Here is a 23,462-nt window from a genome sequence, read left to right as displayed (position 1 = left end):
AAGAAGTCGAAAATGTAAAACGTTTACAGACAGACAGACAGACGGACAACAGGCGATCAGAATAGCTCACTTGAGCTTTCAGCTCAGGTGAACTAAAAACAAATGCAGTGAAAGAAAGGACTGCATTCGGCAACAATCTTCTATGTAAATAATGTATATGTACAGCATACATCAAACATACCATAAAATGATTTTTTTTTTCAAGTTGAGTGTCTTGTGATAAGAAAAAGAATTAAAAGATAAAAACAAACCAAAAAAATTAGATTCTACAGAAAGGCAAGAACAAAGGAATCTACGATAAAATGTGGAGAATCTAGGACAACTAACCACAAGAAGGCTATCCATATTGATCATCAATTAAAATTTCTTCCAGCACCAAAGTTGCACCTTTTCCAGCCATTGTCCTCTGTCAGGATGTTCGGTCAGATTGTCCATACATTTTCTCTCATGTATATTGGAAGTTCAACAAACGAAATCATTTGAAGCTGGGAGTTTTCAGGTCGTATGGGGCTTTAATGAATATTTGAAGGTATGTTTAGACACAAGTATAGTAGGAAAATATGTTAAGAATTTTTTGATATTAAATTTATGAGACAGCAACTCAAGAATACAACGATAGAAGGCCTCAACCGTGCGCAGCTTTTTGTGCCCCGTAAATCGGAGGTGTTTTAAGTGGTGGCTCTGTAGCTCTCTGTTATGTCAAAATATTTTTTCAGAGAGCTACAGTTCTGCAGATAGTTCCACCCAAGCAATTTCCAAACACAAATCTCTCGGAGTATTCAAGCGAGGCGTTCTTACAAATCTGTCATATTGCAAAATGCTACCTTTTATCTCTTTGCTTTAGTATAACGACAGTCGCGGGTTCGAGACTAGGCCCATTTATGTTCATGTCAGGACATCGATCAGAGGCCTTAGATCACAACTGCCAGAATTTTTTTTATCTCAAAGAAAAAAGCAAAGGTATCTCTGCAGTATTAAATCTATTTGGTTATGATGCAATATTCCATTATCCCCTGTTCATGTCTGAATTGATTCGAAACAAAATACCTTGTTGTGCGCATGGACAGTTTAAAAATCGAGGCAGGCTACTGACAAACAAGTTGATGTTATAGGGGTTTCAACAATCTCGATCAAAGTCAGCATCTAGTTTGCTAATACAACTTGACATTGGATCAAATGCGGTCTGACGTGTTTCACACCGATTGTTAGCCCATTCTTTAAACACTGCTTTAGACTACGGATAACTCCACTTGCCTGATTAAGATATAGACGTAGGGATCAGAGCGAGTGTAACCGGGTGTGACCGGTCGATAGGGGATGCTTACTTCTCCTAGGCTCCTGATCCCACCTCTGAATGTCCAGTGGTCCGTGTTTTCCCAACTCTTAATTTTGTAATGCTTATAGGAGTTGTGAGATTGATATTCACCTTTTCACACACACACACACACACACACACACACATATATATATATATATATATATATATATAAGGGGATGCTTACTCATCCTAGGCACCTGATCCCACCTCTGGTGTGTCCAGGGGTCCGTGTTTGCCCAACTACCTATTCTGTATTGCTTATAGGAGTTATGAGATTGATCACTGTTCGTTATCTTCACCTTGCATAAGGCTTATGTCCATACAATTTTGTATTGTTTATAGGAGTTATGAGATTGATCACTGTTCTATATTTTCACCTTTCATGATGTTCCTGGTAGACTATCCCGACGTCTTTAATTCCTCTTATTTCTCTTCGAGATTCTTTCACTCAATCCACTGACCTTGAGATGCTAAATGTGAAATGCTACAACATTTCACGTATGAATGATGTTCAGGCGAAGGATGTAGCAGTAAGGGCTTGTTATCGAATCAACGCCTGCCGCAACCTCGGTTTGAAAGGTCTCATATGAAAGACCCGCGATTCTCATCTCTAAATTCCGAGCGTTTGGAGTAGTTAGTACTTATGTCATGCCGTAGACTTGATGCAGCCATGGTAGGAACAGGGCTCGAACCCACAAAATCCCGGTCACAAAGTGAATGTTTAAACCAGAACGACTGATTCGTCATTAGTTTGTCTTCATTAATAAACTAATGAGGTGATTGGCGATGACACTTGTGAAATTCAAGGTCATATCAAATTGAAAGGGTACAGCTGAATTCTGTAGAACGTGTAGATTGATTGTTAAACATGGTTGTAATTATGGAACGAAGGTAAGAGAACCATCGATATCTATTACCTCAATGATCATCCTCAGTTCTCCTTGATTTCTACTACCTAAATCATCATCCTCATGTCTCATTGATCGTTGTGTCGCAGTGAGATCCGTGATATGTGATAGGATCTGAAGAGAACTGTACATTTAATTGCCTTTGAATCTTTCATTGATGCCAACTCCTTATATTTCACTTTTACTCTGCCTAGTATTTACATACTTGAACGAATCACGGGGAAACAGAAAGCTGACATCCGTTACATGAGAGTGGGGTCGCTATATTTTCGTTAAACAGGAAACAAACTTGTCGGTACTGGAAAGGATGTGTTGGGTTTTTTTGTGCGCGTTGAAAGTTTGCTCAAGATAATTCTTGTATTCATGTACAATGAACGGTAAGTTTTTTAATCTAATATCTCATGAATAAGAAAGATACGTGAGTGCAGTATCAAAACCGATGAAGGACACGGGTAAAGTGGACAAGATGTGAAAGTTAGGGCTGTAAAGTTACTGCAAGCTAAGGATTTAAACTATGAACGGCCTAAAAATCCTGAAATAAATTCTAGAGATGTCCATGACCCACAACGCTCACCTTAGTGACCGTGATTTTATTGATCTGTGAGAATCTTTATTTATCAGAGCCCTACAATGTGGCAAAGTTTATTTGGAGAACACGAAGATGTTTTCGTATCAGAGATTGTCAAAACTGCTACAAGAAAACAGCGGACATTTATTTCGGCCCTACATTAGCCAGTTGTCCTGTTATGCCAAAATTGATCGGATTACACTACATCGTATATATGCATGCTTGAATACTAGAGCTCGTCTGATAAATAATAATCTTTTGTTTTTCAGAGACGAATCTCTGTCATTATTTCATAGAATGCAATGTACTTTACAGCTCGGTTCATTACTGATATCTCAATTAAGCAACGTTACTACTATTTCTCGCTCTCTTATTTAACCCAATAAAACCAACCGAATAATTAGGGATTGACTTACTTTACGTAGGTCAACCCCGTCCTACGTTCAGTAAGATTATGTTGGGGTTTACTAAGTTAGATAATACATAGATAGCACTTTACCAGTAGTACACCCTATAGGTCGTGTTTTATGAAGTTCGATCTCCAATCTTAAAATTAGTTATGTAATATACTAAAGACATTAGATCCGGCTCTATTTAGAGTAGCAATAGCGGACTGGGGTTTTTTTTTTTTTTTTTTTTTTTTTTTTTTTTTTTGCTTCTTCTTCATCATATGCTCTTTATTTCTTTGACTTGAGTATTGGGCAGGTTATCCAGAAAATTTGACTATTTTCATTATTCGGGTCGTAAGTGTCATTTTAGTGATTTTATATAATTTCTCTTTTGACCTTAAATTTTATCAGAGGAGAAGGTTTTTCAAAATACCACCTCGCATGTTTCAAAATGATTTTGAGAGATCATTTGGTCCGGAGACAATATATCTATATAACAATTTGTTATTGAAAATTCATATATTTAATTCTTTTATGGAACTTAAAACGATTCAGACGTTTATAATGAAAACTGTGTTGCTAGTAGTTCAGTAGAAAATCTGAAGCGGATTACAAACTACAGCTCATTTTTCATATATAAATATTTGCTATTAATGTAGTAAAATTTCCGTTACGGCCAACTTCCCTTCGGAAATCCTACCCTAGAATCGTACATTATCGAGGGAACAAAGCTCACACTTACTTTAAGCTTTCTTTTATCTCTGCTTCAGAAGCAAAAGCATTATTGGGCACCTGGAATTTTGTGCCTGTATTATAAATTTGTAAGCGTCAAAAACTTAAATCCACATGTAGTATCTAGGACTAAAAAAATTGAAGAAGAAAAACATTGTATTAATCAACTTTCTCATGTATCATTTTGATGAACAGAAATAATTTATACATTAAAAATTTAAAGTTAATTTTTACCAAAACATTCCAAAGAAACAAATACAAAAATGAAATCAAATATCAAAAACCGTATTTTCTAGTGTCTGCTTATCCATCCAATATTACCTGCCTTTGTTTTACATAACTGGTAATATTCTCCAAGGTAAAACATCGTCTATAGACGTTTCAAAATTAGCGAATTCGCTAGAGTTCACAGAATAGCCTAAGGAATCTATTACTCTGCTGACCGGAAGTGATAGAATAATAGTTAGACTCATGATCCTGGCAAACTGGAGGAAGTCCGTTGAAGCTGATTTACGTATTTTACACTAGGGAATAAGATATGGCTAATTATCATAATGAATATTTCCAGTGGAACATAAAAACTACTTGAAAAAGTTGCGATGCCTTGCTCTCTTGTGAAAAAGAGGAAAGCATTGACGGCACATGTTATTAAATCATAGGCCTTACTTTGATGCGCCTAATATTTCGACAGATATATCAAATTTGTTATGGGTAGTATTGTTCAACTGTTTTTCTGTCTGGTTGTCATTGGATACCATGAAACATGGTACGAACTAGTTCATCCTTTTGTAACAAACTTCTAGTTTTATGCAATAGTGGGTTTATTCCCCATTTCATTCGTCCATATTCTTCAATTCATATAATTTATGATGAATCATTTTATTCATACAGTATAGGTAACACTGAGCCTTGCAAATTAAAGAAATCTAAAACGTAAATTGTGTGAGAAACAAATGACAATTGTGTTAAAATGCACCTAAAACTGACTATCTAGAGTAGTGATCAGTTTAATGATATGATATATACGTGGAAAAATCAAAAGTCGGTTTTCCAGGGAAATATTTGTAAGAAAAACTGTATTCAAAGCAACCCAGCATACAGGGAAGCGATTGGTGCAGATCGTGTTAGGAATGTCGCTTCCGATTTACTGACTTCTGAAAGGGGGAAAACTTTAATCAAAATAAATTCCTATCTATTTACAGGTACCAGTTCCACTTCATCACCTAATTCAGCAGAAACGTTCGTGACCATTCTGATTCCTGCCACCATTATCCCTGTTGTTTTCTTTATTGTCTTGTTTCTGATTTGTGTTTGGTTGAAATTGTCCAGCAATAAACCACGCTCCCGAAAACCTTCCACTTACGAAGACTTCTCACGTGTAGACAATACTGAGGTAAGCTTCTACTTACTGAAGACTTCTCACGTGTGGACAATACTGAGGTAAGCTTCCACTTAGTGAAGACTTTTCACGTGTAGACAATACTGAAGTAAGCTTCCACTCAGTGAATACTTCTCACGTGTAGACAATACTGAGGTAAACTTCCACTTAGTGAAGACTTTTCACGTGTAGACAATACTGAGGTAAACTTCCACTTACTGAAGACTTTTCACGTGTGGAGACAATACTGAGGTAAGCTTTCACTTACGAAGACTTTTCACGTGTAGACAATACTGAGGTAATACATGTACAGTTATTTCATTTATGTCCCGCATATGTTTTTTACTTATATTTTCATCTTCACAATGTCAAAGGTTTTGTTCTATTGTTCCTGTACAAAGAAACTTGACGATGTAAATGTGATATACAATTTATTTCATTTTAAGGATATGTAGGTGGTTTTTCATTTCTTATCTTGTTTTTTTTTTTTTTTTTTTTTTTTTTTTTTTTTTTTAAGCTTTTGTGTGCTGTTGTAAACAAATTACAAATATTGAAATGAACGTTTGAGTAAAATATGATACTTTTTATGCAGATATAATTATTCAGCAATATTTATCAATATGTAGTTAATAACAAATGGTGTAGGGTTACCGATTGAGTGATATAAACACCATTTGCAGGTGATGATGAAATATTGTTACATAAATATGGGACGTTGACGATGAAGAAACTGAAATCATCCCGTTTGTCATAAAGTTGAGTTGTTATTTTGTCGGTAATATCTACTTTCAATAAAATATCTAAGTATGAAGGAGAAGTGGACGACCCTGTGGTGTTTTTGATTTCGAGTTCACAGGAATATATCGAATAGACATATGAATGAAAATTATCATTGCTAATAGATAAAACGTCGTCAACATATCATTTCACGTGATGAGGGCATTGAGGCTTGCAGAGAGGTTTGGAACAATAGGGTAATTCAATATCAGCTTCTTGAACATGTCCATCAAGTTTAATAATTCCATGTTCAACGGTGAACACTACCTGCAAATCAGTGGCACAACCACAGGAACGAAGAATGGCACCATCCTATGTCAAAATGTTTATGGGCAGACTGGAACGTAGCCTCCTACACCATTACCAGTTAAACCTCTTAGTTGGCTACGTTTCATAGATGACATTGAGATGAAGTGGCTTGGCGGTCAAGAAAACTTCAATGACTTTATCAAGATTGCAAAATCTTCTTAATATTCCATCTAGTTTACAGTGGAAATTTCCACCTTTAAGAATATTGTTTGAATCAGGGACGGGGAAATTGAATTATTGATTTCTACATTGAAATAGAATTAGGAAATTGAAAAGAAAACTGGGGTCACAATGCTTGTTATTGAGCTGCAGTGTTCTAAACAAGACTTTTTTGCACTTAAGATTTAATTGATTAAACTAGAGTTTTCTGTTGGTGTCAACACAATATAAGCACCATAAATCGGTCATTACATAAAATAAATAATCACGTCTTCTAAAACTGCAGACAAAAAAAGTTAAATACTGGTAATGGAAATAAATAATGACCTTTTTGCACTTGATATACGGAAAAAAATCATGATATCAAATTTGAGAGTTCAAAAGGACATATTTGGAGTAATGTCAATTTCTAAAATTTTACATGATTTTCAAGGTCTTGTCTTAAGATTTAAAATGGAACTTTAAAATATGGGGGTTGGAGATCAAATTTCGAAATTATTAGCGAAAATACTGAATGTTCATACCAAATTTCGAATAAATTAATCTAAACTTTTATAAGAATCGGTGTTCTGTTTGGAAAAATATGTCAACCAAATTAAAAAAGTACAACATTTTAACTAGTTCCAAGTCTCAACTACTTGTATCATAGATTATAAAACTGAAATACACGTATATAGGGATATAAACATAGAAGATATATTGGATGAAACAGAAACTGTAATATCATGCAGATTTAGAACTTTTTGGATTAATCAATCCTTCCGTCACAAAATATAGTTCCTGCAAAACCTTTCAAAATTTGAATTGACACAAATTTTTCAACTGGATAGGGTTCAGTAATAGATGTGTAATATGCTTGCACCAATGGGATCAATATTGAACCAGTAAATACTTAGTTGTATCATCATGCACAGTTGTGCTCAAAGGCTCAGGGGCTAACTTCTTTAATCTCTACAATAAGCCAATCAATTCTCATATGTTCTTTATATCATCAAATTACCATCCACCTGATACTTTCAAAGATGTGCCTAAAGGTTTGGCCACCCGAATCTGCAACATCTGCTTTATTCCTACTACTTTCCAAGAGCAAGGACACAACTCAAAACTCATCAGACAAACAGATAGGATTCTTGCAACGTACACTCCGAAATTGATGAGATGTCACGACAGGTCGATAATCCCTCCTCCAGGACAAAGAAAACCCTCAAAATGACAGGGTCCCAGTAATCACTGCTTACCATTCCGCTCTCAGGAACCTCAACGGTATTCTGTAAAAACCAAAAAACATCTGTCCATTCTATATGTCAATAAACGAACGACTGGCATTCAAGGAACCCCTTATGACATCCTTCAGACACTCCCAGAAACCCGAAAGACATTGGACATGTAGTAAGGACTAGACTGGATAACCCTATACCTAATGGAGGGTTCAATACTTGTTTAGTCCTCAGATGTCAATCATGCAAATATAGATCAGACACTGAGCGCTTTAGCAGTCCTGTCACTGATTATAGTTTCAAAATATTGGAACACTTCCTGCAAAAGTAATGATTGCGTTTATCTCATCGGTTGCGATGTTTGCCAGGAAAAGCAAAACACCTTCGCAAACTGGTTCTCTGTCAAAACCAAGAAAGATTTCTCAGTAACTACACATTTCAATGGTAGTAAATCAACGATGGTTATTGACCATGACTCAAGTTGGTCAGATACCAAACGAAAGCAAAGGGGAAAACTCTGGATGCATAGGCTGAAGTCATTCGACCCTAAAGGTATCAACAAACCTAATGCTATTGGCCATGATGAATACAGATTACTAGATTATGAGCTTGATCGTGTCCTGAACACTATAGCCATGTTGTCATTTTAATGCTAGCTTAAATCCGTGTTTACCAGTGTCACATGCTAACCCACTAAACTCCGATTGAAATGGAAGTAGAATGTATATATGAAAAATAAGTTCATTTTAAAAAACCCATAAAATTATGAAATAGAACGCTTTACACAGCAATAGATTTCAGGAAGTGCTAACGCGCTTGATGACCTATGCCCGTGTGGTGTCGCAGTTTTATATCCTCGTGCCTTGTCTCTGAAATTCGCCAACAGTATTGCCTACGCGTGAACAACTGAAAATCGAAACTACTATCAGCTGCATACTGCCGCCAATGTTCATTTGCACACAAACCAAATCTGTATACGATGAGGTTGCTGTAAATTTTGTGTACCATGTGACATTTGTGTGTATTTATGTATGTTAGGTCGTATTTCCGTGTTCCAGAAAAAAAACGTTGCTGCCATTACATGTGGTTTTATCAGCCGCTCAGCGTATTCAGTCATCGTAGAACTTACTATGATACAAATGGAACTTTTTTGGATATACTTGCGTGTTTTACAAATGTTCAAGTGCAGAATATGCAAATTTCAAACGACGTTTTCAAAATTAAAGCAAAATAATTTCATACGTTTTACATCCTGTCATATTTGGACGACAATAAAAAGACAATGATTTATTAATTGATCAACCGCATTTTTTTTCAAATCGATGAACTAAATGATCATACTCTTTACATGTATAACGCCACCCTCTTTATTTCTCCAAAATAGGCTGCGACAAAAGCTGGCGATATAACGAGGTAATATTGTATTTTCAAAAGCGCAATTTTTTTCTTAATTGAATAGAGTCATGTCATATATGCTGTAGTAGAAAGAAACGGTAGTAAATATATTCGCATTATATATTTGAAATTCTATTTGCATATTCTGCACATGTACATTTGTAAAACACGCAAGTATATCCAAAATAGTTCCATTTGTATCATAGTAAGTTCTACGATGACTGAATGTGGACTTTGAACTGCATATGGTGTTTATATATTTCAACTGATTTGATATGCAAGAGCTTGTTCTGCGTATTGTCAGTTTTTAAATCGAGGTAAGCTACTGACAAACAAGTTGATGGTACAGGGGTTTCAACAGTCTCGACTGAAGTCAGCATTTCGCAAATTCTATAGTCATTATAACGATCTAGTTCGTCAATACAACCTATCATTGGGTCAAATGCTGTCTGACGTGTTTCGTACCGATTGTTAAGCCGTTCTTGGCACACTAAGTTTGACTGCGGATAACTCCGTTTACCTGAACAGGATATAGGGCTCACGTCGGGTGTGACCGGTCGACAGGGGATGCTTACTCCTCCTAGGCACCTGATCCCACCTCTGGTGTGTCCAGGGGTCCATGTTTGCCCAACTATCTATTTGGTATTGCTTGTAGGAGTTGTAAGATTGATCACTGTTCGTTATCTTCACCTTTCATTACCCTGCAGACGTTTTAAGTTTACTCACAGAAACATGTGCCTGTTAGACACCCAGGACTTCCAGATGAAAGGCAGAACCAGAGCCAGTACATTGAAATTATCTTACATTTGTACGAATAGTTGAAAATGTTGTAACTAATCGGGTTTTCATATTTTTAGATGCTTCGAATGTCTGTCGATGTGACTTTGGACGGGGATAAAACAGACTGAATATCAGCCATGGCGCGGAAACTTCAAAAGCAAGTCCCTGCACTCGATGAAAAAACCTATGAAGAATTTTTTGTAGTGAATCGATAATTTTTAGGTTGTAGACACTGTTTTGTGCTGAACATACTGCTTAGAGTGCAGCGGGGGAGAAAGTTAAAAATTCAGCATGGTGAGTAGAGTCCTACTGTGATACTAATGTATCCGTACAGATAGCACTACTCAAGACGCTGCCAATATCTATGTTAAAAGTGATGACAAGCTGTGTCACGTGATACTATCCGTAGAGATAGTACTACCCAAGACGCTGTTAATGTATATGTGAAAAGTGATGACAGATTGTGTCACGTGATACTAACCGTACCGATAGTACTACTGAAGACGCTGTAAATGTATATATAAAAAGTGATGACAGATTGTGTCACGTGATACTAACCGCACCGATAGTACTACTGAAGACACTGTAAATGTATATGTGAAAAATGATGACAGGTTGTGTCACGTGATACTGCTTCAGCATAGTAAGAAAACCTTCTGACCTGAAGTAACACATTCCAGAGGATGCCATTTATAGTTGAAGCTGAATTTCAAACTTTGATATTGACAGGATTATGTAACATTGTGGGTATTTTTTGCCTTTATAATCTAGATGATGGAAAATTTCTGAAACATCTGTCTGTTTATGTACAAATGATATCAATTCAGTTTTAAACTTTACGTCGCTTGGAATAGTCCCTCATCTTTGGTATTTGTTAATTATATAAATGTTTATCATGTAAAATAACGTAGATGTAAGTTTGAAAAATATAGTGTGTAGATATGTAGATAATGTTTTCAATGGCTGGAAAGTTGGGATTAGAGGAAATAGTATCGGCTTATCTTATATCAACTACTCAAGGCAGTTGTTATACTGTGCATATGACAAATTCAATATGGTACTATTACCCCCCTCCACCCCACCCACCCACCCGCAAAACACACGCATTTCAGTTTATATACGATATAATCACATAGGCACCTGATCCCACCCCTGGTGTGTCCAGGGGTCTGTGTTTGCCCAACTATCTATTTTGTAGTGCTTATAGGAGTTATGAGATTGATCACTGTTCGTTATCTTCGCCTTTCATAAACTAGCTACCCCATTCTAATTCATGTTAGATGCGCTGTTGATTTTTCTAAAAGAAAAATATATTTTATTGAGTTCTGATTTTTTTGTTGGGCAAATAAGGACATTGATAAGTACCAATTGACATGTGCTTGCGGAAGAAACTTTAATCTGTGAATTGATAAACTGAAGATATCGAACATAAATTAATTAATTAAGGTAATTCCCCATATCACATCTTATTATTGAAAAACCTACAGATTTCTATCAAAATTCGGATGTATTTTGTCGAGGATGTATATTGACCAAATTCCCGAAGAAAAATATGTTCAGCGGCCTTTCCTAGAGTACAGCCACTTCTAAAAATAGAACACATCACTTTAAAACAAGCAGTCTTAACATACACACATTTTAAGGCACTGGTTTTTTTTTTTATCTAAACGATAGAAATATGTTTCTTTCATATGAATTAAAGAAAATGTAATGCATTTGACTATTTTCAATAATTTTTCATCTACTGAACCATGCTCTTGGTTTCTAGGTGATGAAAATGCACGTATAGTAGTCAAATTTTGACTAACCATAGCCTACCGTATCCAGAAATTTGTGTTTTCAAAAACCTTCAGATATTTGAAACATTTCAATATGTTTGACCTAAGAAGTAGATAGGGTATCGGATAATTTGAGAGTCCAATGACCCCATCTAGGTTAAAAACCTTGAAAAAACGCATATTGGAAAATGGTGTCTAAAATTCCTATCTCTGCAAACATGTTTCATTCACCATTTACATTACTAAATTACCATTTCAAGAAATATCACAGGCTAGTTTTTGAAAAACAGTTTAAAACATTAAAGCTTCAAATAACTAAAAACCACTTTCATTGATTGCCGTAAGCTTTAGGGATCGGGCTTTTAGTTAGAAAAATCCTAACTTTACTATGGAGCTTAGCCTACGTCACACAAACACTGACATGACGTAACAATAGATGAAAAAAAAATTATGTCGTCAGATCTAGTTGGAACAAAGTAATGTAGATCAGATTGATTTTTACAATTTTAACTTTCATTCAGAGAATGCTAACCTATGCTCAAGTTACAAATTTTGGGACATTCGTATATTTAAAAACACACGAATTCTGCATTCCACGTCCCCTTGGTATTTTTTAGTTCCTGGTAGTTTTTAACAATACGATACAGCCATGTGATGTGAGTGTTAACGACATGTAACTACCGCGTACATTCCGAGACGTTTTAATCAAAACATCAATGAAGGTCATGTCCGGCCAAAAAAGTGTTTTAGATAAAAGAAAATTACATTACAACACCCATGATCCATATTGTACGTACAAGAAGACAAACGTAAGACACCTAGGTCTAGAGATATAGGGCCTAAATATAAATCTGTCAGCGTATGATCTAAATTGAACAGGTCGAGGCTATCTGGTACCGCTTACAGGGTGACGACCACGAGTTATCTCATCTTATGTAGGTACGAGTTATCCCTCGTGCCAATTTATAATTCACAATGATTCGTACGAATAATCGTCGTGTGTCAATTCTTTTATACTTATTTCTTGATAGACCAATATTAGGTAAAATAGGTCATGTTGGAGCTCCATTGTGGTTGGCAAACACATGTATATTTATTATCAATTACGTAGGAAACATGAATACTTTCAATCATATTCAAATCAATCGGTTCTAAAAATGAGAAGCACAACACTGTTGATTATTTAAAACTCAGATTTTCGACACAACCCGCGTCTAAATCAAGAGACATATATTACATAAGCAAGTATCAAAAAACCCTGACATATATTAATAATCTACATTGTTAACAAGAATGATACACTGTTGCAGTGAATTGAGAAAAATGGTAATTCTATGCATAAACATATATTTTTTTTAATGCATATTAGGTACCGTGTGTTATAATGGATGTATTAGCATCACACCCTCCCCAAAGTATTAGACTGATATTTCTAAATCATTGATGTACAAATTTCGGGCAGAATATTTTAAAATCTTGATACACCATTAGAACGTCGTAGTATTCATAATTTCACGGAATGTTGTGACAGCACATTGATATGAAATACGCTTAATTACAATTAACAATGTGTACACTTTAAATCAACTTGAAATGTTATTTTCCATAGAGGATATCAAGACTTTTACATATTTGTTGTTTGAAAACTGATACCAACTTATAAGGCAACCTCCCTGTAACAGGTACCAGATTATAAAGCACTCTCCCTCTTAACAGGTACCAGATTATAAAGCACTCTCCCTCTAACAGGTACCAGATTATAAAGCAACCTCCCTCTAACAGGTACCAACTAATAAAGCACTCTCCCTCTAACAGGTACCAACGTATAAGACACTCTCCCTCTAACAGGTACCAACTAATAAAGCACCCTCCCTCTAACAGGTACCAACTTATAAGGCAACCTCCCTGTAACAGGTACCAACTTATAAAGCACTCTCCCTCTAACAGGTACCAGATTATAAAGCACTCTCCCTCTAACAGGTACCAACTAATAAAGCACTCTCCCTCTAACAGGTACCAACTTATAAGGTAGCCTCCCTCTAACAGGTACCAGATTATAAAGCACTCTCCCTCTAACAGGTACCAAATAATAAAGCACTCTCCCTCTAACAGGTACCAACTAATAAAGCACTCTCCCTCTAACAGGTACCAACTTATAAGGCAACCTCCCTGTAACAGGTACCAACTTATAAAGCACTCTCCCTCTAACAGGTACCGGATTATAAAGCACTCTCCCTCTAACAGGTACCAACTAATAAAGCACTCACCCTCTAACAGGTACCAGATTATAAAGCACTCTCCCTCTAACAGGTACCAACTAATAAAGCACTCTCCCTCTAACAGGTACCAGATTATAAAGCACTCTCTCTAACAGGTACCAACTTATAAGACACTTTCCCTCTAACAGGTACCAACTAATAAAGCACTCTCCTTCTAACAGGTACCAACTTATAAGGCAACCTCCCTGTAACAGGTACCAACTTATAAAGCACTCTCCCTCTAACAGGTACCAGATTATAAAGCACTCTCCCTCTAACAGGTACCAACTAATAAAGCACTATCCCTCTAACAGGTACCAACTTATAAGGCAACCTCCCTCTAACAGGTACCAGATTATAAAGCACTCTCCCTCTAACAGGTACCAACTTATAAGGCAACCTCCCTGTAACAGGTACCAACTAATAAAGCACTCTCCCTCTAACAGGTACCAACTTATAAGGCAACCTCCCTGTAACAGGTACCAACTTATAAAGCACTCTCCCTCTAACAGGTACCAACTAATAAAGCACTCTCCCTCTAACAGGTACCAGATTATAAAGCACTCTCCCTCTAACAGGTACCAACTAATAAAACACTCTCCCTCTAACAGGTACATCTTATAAGGCAACCTCTCTCTAACAGGTACCAGATTATAAATGGAGGATATTTTATAATCTGGTACATGTTGGAGGAAATGTGCTTTGTAAGTTGGTACCTGTTAGAGGGAAGGTACTTTATAGAATCTGGTACCTGTTAGAGGGAGGGTGCTTTATAATCTGGTATCTGTTAGAGGGAAGATGATTTATGATTTGATGATAAAGCATTTTATCTCAAAGAGGTACCAAGTTATACAGCACCCTAACTCTAACAGGAAGCAGTGTATGCTAGGACTAAGATAATTATAGCTTCTCCCAAAGTAGAACTTCTATTGTGCTTATCAAAAACAATCGTTGTCAATAGTACAGTGTACTTGGGATCAGCTGGACTTGTTACACTACAGAAATCATGGAACACACTGTTTCCATGTTGTACCTGTTTGGTTGTGAATCCCAGATGATGTTCAACAACTTGTTCAACACCTTGTTTGAAATGAAAAGACTTGTAAAGTTTACAAATTTATTATAGCACAAGTCAATATTGTTTTAGAGTAGCTGATAACAAGTAATAAGTTTTCCAATAAAAATAAATGAGTACAAGCAGAAAAGGTTACATAGGGTGTTTTTCTGATGCCATTTCTAGAATAAAGTGCACCGCCACGGCACATGATATGCCCGTCACATATTGTTAACAGTATAGATTGTACCCATTAAAACATTTTTTTATATCACCTTAATTAAATGTCACAGTGACCTTAAAGTAGGATGCGACACACCTTCTACCTAAGATGCATTAGTTGACCAATTTTGGTGATTCTAGGTCTAATAGTTTTCAAGTTATGAGTCGGACAAGTTTTTGCCATATATGGCCATATCTTCCTAATGAAAAGTCACAGTGACCTGGTTTTAATGTGCGACACACCTTCTACCCAAGATGTATCTACAGACAAAGTTTGATGATTCTAGGCCTTGTAGTATTTAAGTTACGGGTCGGACACGAAAAAGCTAACAGACGGACGGACATGAACGCCATACCATAATACGTCCCATCTTAAGACGGGCGTATAAAAAGGCTTTAAATAGTATCAGCCATCATCAGGTTGTCACATACTTCTTTCCATGAATAAAAGCTCCTAAACTTAAAAGTGACAGGAGGCCGGTAGATAGACAACTAGAGCTCTGCGGAAAATATTTCCCCAAAATTGACCATGATCAACAATCTGTAAATATTCTAAAACACCAAAGAAGTTATTTACAAAGACCCTAGCTTCAAAACTGTGAGAGGAGTTAAAAGGTCAAACCGTCATTTATTTAATACATGTATATTTCCTCAAAAACTGACTCGGTTAAACCTGTAATTTTCAACAACAAAAATTTAAACAAAAATCAAAATCATAGCCACATACACATTTTCCATACCCATACAAATACTCTGCAGAATAAGGTTCTCAGTTGAATATTGGGAGAAATTTGACAAATCATGTACTTTCTATGTAATGTTTCCTCAAAATACTCAGTTCAAGAATCTGTAATTTTCTCGAACAAGGTTTTCCTATTAAGTGAACCTACAACCTTGACCTTAAAAAACAATAAGCATCTTCCTTTTATGATGATCAAATGTACCAAGTTGTAAGATTCTAGAGCTTACGGTTCAGTCTGTATCCCATCTTACAAGGTCCGGACAGACAACACCATACCATAATATGTCCAGTCTCTGACGGGCAAGTACCATAATAAGATAATCTAAAGTTATGACCCTAACAAGCTTTCACAAACTATAAAACATGAGGTGTTTGTAAAACAATTACATATAAGCCCCCATGGTGCAAAATTGAAAAGGGTTATACATATACATAATTTGATTGATAGTAGTATCATCAATTCGAAATATTGAGCAAACAATATCTTCCTATGTCAGGAGTGGATTGACCAAGTGACCTAAAAATCAATAGGGGTCATCTACTCCTTATGCTGTACCAGGTTTGGTGTCAATCAAGCAAATAATTCTTAAAACATAAGAGACAATATATTACTATGTCCAGTTTACCCCTTGACCTTTGACCATATGACCTTAAATCTACTCCTTGAGATGTACCAGTGTACCAAGTTTGATGTCTGTCAAGCAAAGGGTTCTCAAGATATTGAGCAGGCAGTGTCTTCCTATGTCCAGAGTAGATTGACCCTTGACATTTCGACCTGAAAAACAATTGGGGTCCTCTTCTTTTCATAACCAACCCACATATGAAATATATTACGATCAAGTGAATGGTTCTTAAGATATTAAGCGGACAACATGTGGTCTACCGACCGACCAACAGGTGCAAACCAATATGCCCCTCTTCTTTCAATGGGGGCATAAATATAGTGTTATAACACTAAAAGGCTTCCATACATCTAAAAGTAACATAGGACAAGGCTAACTATAGAAACATTGAGATAGCCTAAACACTTAAACTCTGAAAAAGTAATATCTGATACTACCCTGAACCAAGTAAATTGACTCTGCTAAGGTATTTACATATTATAATGTAAAATCTAAATAGTTCCCTAACTCAATGTTATGTTCATTTCCTACTCTATGTAAAAGATAAGAGGCGAACACGAAATTCATGTGAAAAGTACAAACCTTAGAGTTCTTTAACCTAGCAGAGTGAGTAAATCTGAGTCAGCTCCTTATATAGGGCTGACAAAATCAATGGGATACTAAATATAAATGCTCAATCTGATAACCCAGGATTAAGCCTCTTGGCCAATGAAATTGCAGAAAACAAATTATGTTCAGGAAGACTGGCATAATGGCAGGTATAATGAATTACATAGCACAGTGAAAGGTAAACATGTGAAACATTAAGATATTTCCTTTATAAAATCTTAAATGTAAAGTTTGAAAAGGTTGCATGTATAGTACAATGTATGCCAGTGGATTTGAAAATGACCTGAATCACTGCTCTTTCTATTTGGTACAATAGATATAGTTATGATTAATCATTATATCATTGGGTAAAGGCGGCAGTCTGCTTCCCTTAAGGATGTATTCTAAACAGTGGATGCAATCAAAATCTCTGCCTCCACAAACATAATATCTTTGAAGTATTGGATGTGTGTGTTCATATTCTGTCCAATCCTGTAACATGAAAAACAAGACATAATCTTATTGGCTCATCCTAAATTTAGTATCCTATCAAAGTTTAACTAGTAAATTGCATTCTTCTATTGTGTTATCGAGTATATAAGCTCAAACTCAGTATTTATCAAGTTTCTCTGAATAATTAGAATTTATCCTACCATCTCCTACCATTATCTTTTTCCTTTAAATATTGAATATCTTAGACAGAAAATAAAATCATAAAAACTTTATATATCACACAATGCGAAGTCAATATAAAATTACTGGTAAAGAAAGTTCAACTCTTTGACACAAGTATGATGGAAAATTAAAGATAACGGTGATAATGTTTCGAGGATTGTTTTCATCTCTCAAACAAAATACATGTAGAATTTCAGATTGAAAATAGAAGCAATGTTGACTATTTGAAATGACCATATGGAATTTGTGCACCACAAAGATGAACTTACATAATGGATTTTAGCCTAAACAGCCCAAATTCTTCCAAAACCAATGCACACAGTTCTAAACTACCCTGGATGAAAAAATGAAAGAAAAAAAGATTTATATATATATATGTCTGTTCTTAATGTTTGAATATCTTCACACAAATAAAAGATATAGGTTAACAAAGAGGCCCATGGGCCACATCGCTCACCTGAGTCACCCTGGTCCAGTTCTAAAGATTTTCCCTATATATTCGCATGTAAAACTTTGGTCTCTATTGTGACCCCATCCTACCCCCAGGGGTCATGATTTGTAACAAGAGGCTCATGGGCCACATCGCTCACCTGAGTCACTTTGGCCCATATCTGAAGACTTTCCATATATATTTGCATGTAAAACCTCAGTCCCTATTATGGCCCAAACTACCCTTTGCATACTTGAATCTACACTATGTCAGAAAGCTTTCATGTAAATGTCAATTTCTTTGGCCCAATGGTTCTTGAGAAGAAGATTTTTAAAGCTTTCTCCTATATTTGTATGTAAAACTTTGACCCCCCCCCCACTTGTGGCCCCATCCTACCCCCCAGGGGCCATGATTTGAACAAACTTGAATCTGCACTACGTCAGGAAGCTTTCAGGTAAATTTCAGCTCTTCTGGCCCAGTGGTTCTTGAGAAGAAGATTTTTAAATGACCCCACCCTATTTTTGCATTTTTATGATTATCTCCCCTTTGAAAGGGACATGGCCCTTCATTTGAACAAACTTGAAAGCCCTTCACCCAAGGATGCTTTTGGCCATGTTTGGTTGAAATTGGCCCGATGGTTCTGGAGAAGAAGTCGAAAATGTGAAAAGTTTAACAGACAGACGGACAGACAGACAGACGGACGGACAGACAGACAGACGACGGACAAAAAATGATCAGAAAAGCTCACTTGAGCTTTCAGCTCAGGTGAGTACAAACTTGAATCTGCACTAGGTCAGGAATCTTTAATGATAATTTCAGGTCCTCTGGCCCAGTGGTGCTTGAGAAGATTTTTAAATGACCCCACCCTAATTTTGTGATTATCTCCCCTTTGTGCCAAGTTTTGGTTGAAATTGGCTCAGTGGTTCTGGAGAAGAAGATGAAAATGTGAAAAGTTTATGCCGACGACAGACAACTAACAAATTTTGATCAGAAAAGCACATTTGAGCCTGAGAAAAAAAAAATTTAGAACTTACTGGCAAAATCTCGGTGCCCTGTAAATGTGATTTCTTACATCCTTATTGGCGGGGTAAAAGCATCTGTTAAATTCTGAGATGGTGTTCCCTGGTGAAATAGTATCCTTTACAAACAGACGGAAATGTCTTTGTGTTTCATCAACGCTTTGTGTGCCCTCGTGTACAAGTAAATGTATTTTTGATATAATAGTCTCATCTACTGGCTGGCTTAATCCTGGAAACTAAGAAAACATTCTAAATGAATACATGTAATTATATAAGGGGATTTGAAACAAAATGTATGCCTCTCTTGCTGAACTTTGCCAACAGAACTTAAGTTTTACAATTTTCATTTATGTATATTGAAAGTTTGATGCCAGTGACATTTGGGAATTACTGACATAGCATAATTTTAGGGATTGTAGCATTGGTGAGAAACACTGCACTGCCACCGGTCTCTAATTTATGAATGGGCTTGTAAATTTTTCAGTTAAAGTTTATAATCTGATTGGACTACTTGTCTGGCAATATATACAGGGCTCGAAATTAATGTATGCCCGTCACTCCGTGACTGGTTAAAAGTCTGGCTGACTGACTGACATTTGTTTTCGTCAGTCAGATGAGTTAATTTTCTAAAGCATCATTTTGGAAAATATACTTATGAAAGAAGTAGGTACAGTTTCTAAAGTCATTTGGACCAAAATATTGATGATTTCACTTGGAGCTCAAACCCTGGCATTCAAATAAGGTATGGATTAGCAAACCCAAAATCTGCTCAGTTTGATCAGCAAAATGATTTGTGTCATATGACGTGAGCTAGAAGTTGGCATAAAATTGCAAAAATGCCATTTTCAATGAAAATATCCACAAATTCAGGTGGTTTTCTTATCAGAAAACATACAGTGCATGCGTCGAGCAAATTCATATTCAAGTATGTTTTTCATCTTAAATTAATACACAATATATATCATTTTTATTTTGCTCAACAAATGCGCACATCTTTTCCTGAGCAGTAATCTGTATGACATTTGACAGTTTTCAGGCTTTTTTGAAAACAAGATGTGTTTGTGAAACACAAATGCCCCCGATAATGGCCAATTCCAAAGATGGTCAAGGTCACAAGGGCAAATATCTTGGTACCAGTAGAAAGATCTTGTCAAAAGAAATCATCATGTATAATACGAAAGCTCTAATATTTACCATTTAGAAGTTATGACCAATGTAAAAAAAATTAAAAGTAAGTTAAATGTCAAGGTCAAAAGGTTTAATACCAACGGAAAGGTCTTGTCACAAGGAACACTCATGTGAAATATCAAAGCTCTATCACTTACTGTTCAAAAGTTATTAGCAAGGTTAAAGTTTTCAAAAAGTAGGTCAAACTCCAAGGTCAAGGTCACGGGGTCAAAAATGTTGGTACCCACGGAAAGGTCTTGTCACAAGGAATACTGGTGACATAAAAAGTTAGCTTCAAGCCCTGTATATAGGGAGTAAAAGATGCTTCATTTACCTCCCCTACTAGATGCTTTCTGTGATCTGCTGGATCTGGTAAAAACAATGAATCTCCACTTTCTTCTGAATGCTTTCCTTGGCCAACTTCTCACAGAGGAGCTTTGATATTGTTTTCCTTTTCCAGATAGAGTCCGTTTCTTGAATCTGAAGACAAATGTGACACCATTTTAACATGTCTCAGTAGTCCTCATAAATTCCAGTAATTAATTCATCACTAAATGTTTTAACCTCTAATTGAAAATGATTTCATATTTGAGTCTTCGCAGGGGTTTTCCTACCATTTTCAAACTGGGTCCAGAGTCCGTAGAATTGGGAAAATTGACACATAAAATGTTCAAATTGGGAAAGTATGAAAAGTATTAATTACTTTGTGCTTAGATACGTATAAATAAAAGAGAAGAAAAAACTGTTTTCACTCAGCAAAACATGATATATATTCATAGCAAAATCTGTATCAGAGATCTCATTCCTTTCTGTCTAAAAAAAATTCTAATTATGTCTCCCCTCTTCCAGGGGGAGACATAGTTTTTGTACTTCATCTGTCTTTCTGTCTGTCACAAAATCTTGTGAACACTTCTCCTATATGGCTTATCGGATAGTCTTGAAACTTTGTGCAATGCTTCATTCTCATTTGTAGATGTGCATATTGGTGGGACAGGATGATCCAATTATTTTCCTTAAAGTTATAGTGGATCTAACAGGGGTGGAAGAACAGTGTCATTGTTACATAAGGGTCCAGCAAATGAAAAGACCCAGTCCCTATTGAAAATTCCCTCTAATTAGATAACAGCTAAACTATAAGCTGATTTTCATGGTGTACAAAATGCATACCTTAAACTCTGGATATTTCAAGACAGTCCTCAAGGAAACTATTGTGAGGCAGTCCATCTTCTTGGAAGGCTGTAGTGATTGTCTTTTTTTTTTTGTGTCTAGCTGAATTCTGCTGAAAGAATTTATTAGTCTCACTATCAACCTTGCCATGCATTAATTTTTTTAAAGACCACACCTGTAATCAAAATCAAAGCATTACTTGTTTCTAAATATATACATCAGTATCATCACCAACAAAGACAGCCTTGTCTTGAAACACAAGCTTAGTATAACATGAAACCAATCATTACAATGACCAATGTTTCAAATTTATTTATATTAACAGTCCTTGACCAGTCGAATTTGATCAATATTTTCATTAGTTTGTCACTATGAAGATACCGTAATTTTCCAACTCAGTCTCAGATAGACATACACGGAGAAAATTTGTGGCTGGATCGGGAATTGAACCTAGGGACCTCTGTGCAAGATTTTACCAGTTGGTGCCGTGACTACTCGTCCTGCCAGGGGTGAAATGAATCTGGGTTGTGTGTCTTCGACGGCAAAAACAAATTAAAGGGAGGAATTTAGTAGTTAGGGCTACACGGACCGTGGATATCGACCTGGATAGCTCAGTGGTTAGAGCACCTGACTAGTAATGCAGGGAACCTAGGTTCGACTCCTGGTCCAGCCAAATATTTTCTCCTCCCCTATACTGCATTCCGTGACGTAACTTGCGCAGTGTTAAGTTTATACGTGTATCAAATTAAAAATCTAGGCCCACTGGCCTTCATTGTGGAATGAATAGTAGGATTGTTACATATAATGTCCGAAATTACAAACGTTCACAGAAAATACCAAAGATATGACCGAAATTAAAAATTATTGAAGTCGTCAAAGGAGGGACCAAAATTTTTAATGTGAATATGATAGTAGATGTCATGTATTACTGAGGTCATTTTAGCTCCTCTCTCGGTAATTTTTGTCATTTTTTTGGTAATTTCTGTAAATGGTACCGTAGTAGGCTAGTTTTGGTCATTCCTGCGCTGCGGAATGACTTACCACGTGCCCTGGCCTTGTGCTTGTTTAGCCTATATTGAATATACTTACCGATCTTGCAAAAATCTTTTGATTCCCGGGCAATATGGTACTAATATCTCATGTTTTATAAATTAATATACCTCGCGGACACTACTAAAGACAGAGATATTTCCGGCACCAACGGTCTCTTCGTAGATATGTTTGGTCTATCGTCCCGCTTTCCCATATTTGATATTTTCTATCTTTTTTTGCGCAAGAGTTAGCCTATTTTAAGTACAACTTAACAGATGAAATACAGGGGCAATTAACTCATTGTATAGGGGCAGGTAACTCGTGGTCGCCGCCCTGCAAGCGGTACCAAATAGCGTTAAGCAATTGAACACCCTGAAATGATTAGACACAACAGAGATATAATGAACATACATGTACATGTATATGCACATTTATTATGGATTCGGAGGGCCTCGAAAGCGATTTTTGTAAATAAATATAAAAAATTTACAAGGGTGTTACAATGTCATATAGCTTTATATTATGCATGTAGGCCTGCAGGTATTTTATTTAGATCATGACGACATATATTGTATTCTTTCAGGTTTAAATAAATTATAAGGAAAACATCTAACAAAATATGTGACTGTCAGTACACGTAGCACACAAAAAATTGCATTTTGTCAGTTGTATAGGAGATTCGATATTTCTACCCGTCATTAATAATCAGAAATCACACAAAAGAAATGGCCTACAATAGATGCATTGAAACTTGACAATTAACAAGATTTTAAAACA

At 36.1% G+C, this 23,462-nt stretch overlaps 1 long non-coding RNA gene across 3 annotated transcripts; it reads right to left on the bottom strand.

Moving 5' to 3' along the window:
- Positions 1 to 16,915: 16,915 nt before the first annotated feature.
- Positions 16,916 to 23,035, bottom strand: LOC125652326 (uncharacterized). 3 transcript variants are annotated; one of them, XR_008796816.1, is made up of 6 exons: positions 22,743 to 23,035; positions 21,654 to 21,765; positions 20,821 to 20,966; positions 19,335 to 19,555; positions 18,140 to 18,204; positions 16,916 to 17,687 (listed from the first exon to the last, which is right to left on the bottom strand). It is a non-coding gene; the product is annotated as an uncharacterized LOC125652326 (long non-coding RNA). The 3 variants fall into 3 exon arrangements; XR_008796817.1 differs by having other exon boundaries at positions 21,654 to 21,762; XR_008796815.1 differs by lacking the exon at positions 22,743 to 23,035 and having other exon boundaries at positions 21,654 to 22,290.
- Between the last annotated feature and the right edge of the window lie 427 nt (positions 23,036 to 23,462).

The sequence above is a fragment of the Ostrea edulis genome, chromosome 7, assembly GCF_947568905.1.
Source record: "Ostrea edulis chromosome 7, xbOstEdul1.1, whole genome shotgun sequence".
Taxonomy (NCBI): Eukaryota; Metazoa; Mollusca; class Bivalvia; order Ostreida; family Ostreidae; genus Ostrea; species Ostrea edulis.
Note: the sequence above shows the minus strand (reverse complement) of the source record. Positions and strands in the feature narration are given on the sequence as shown.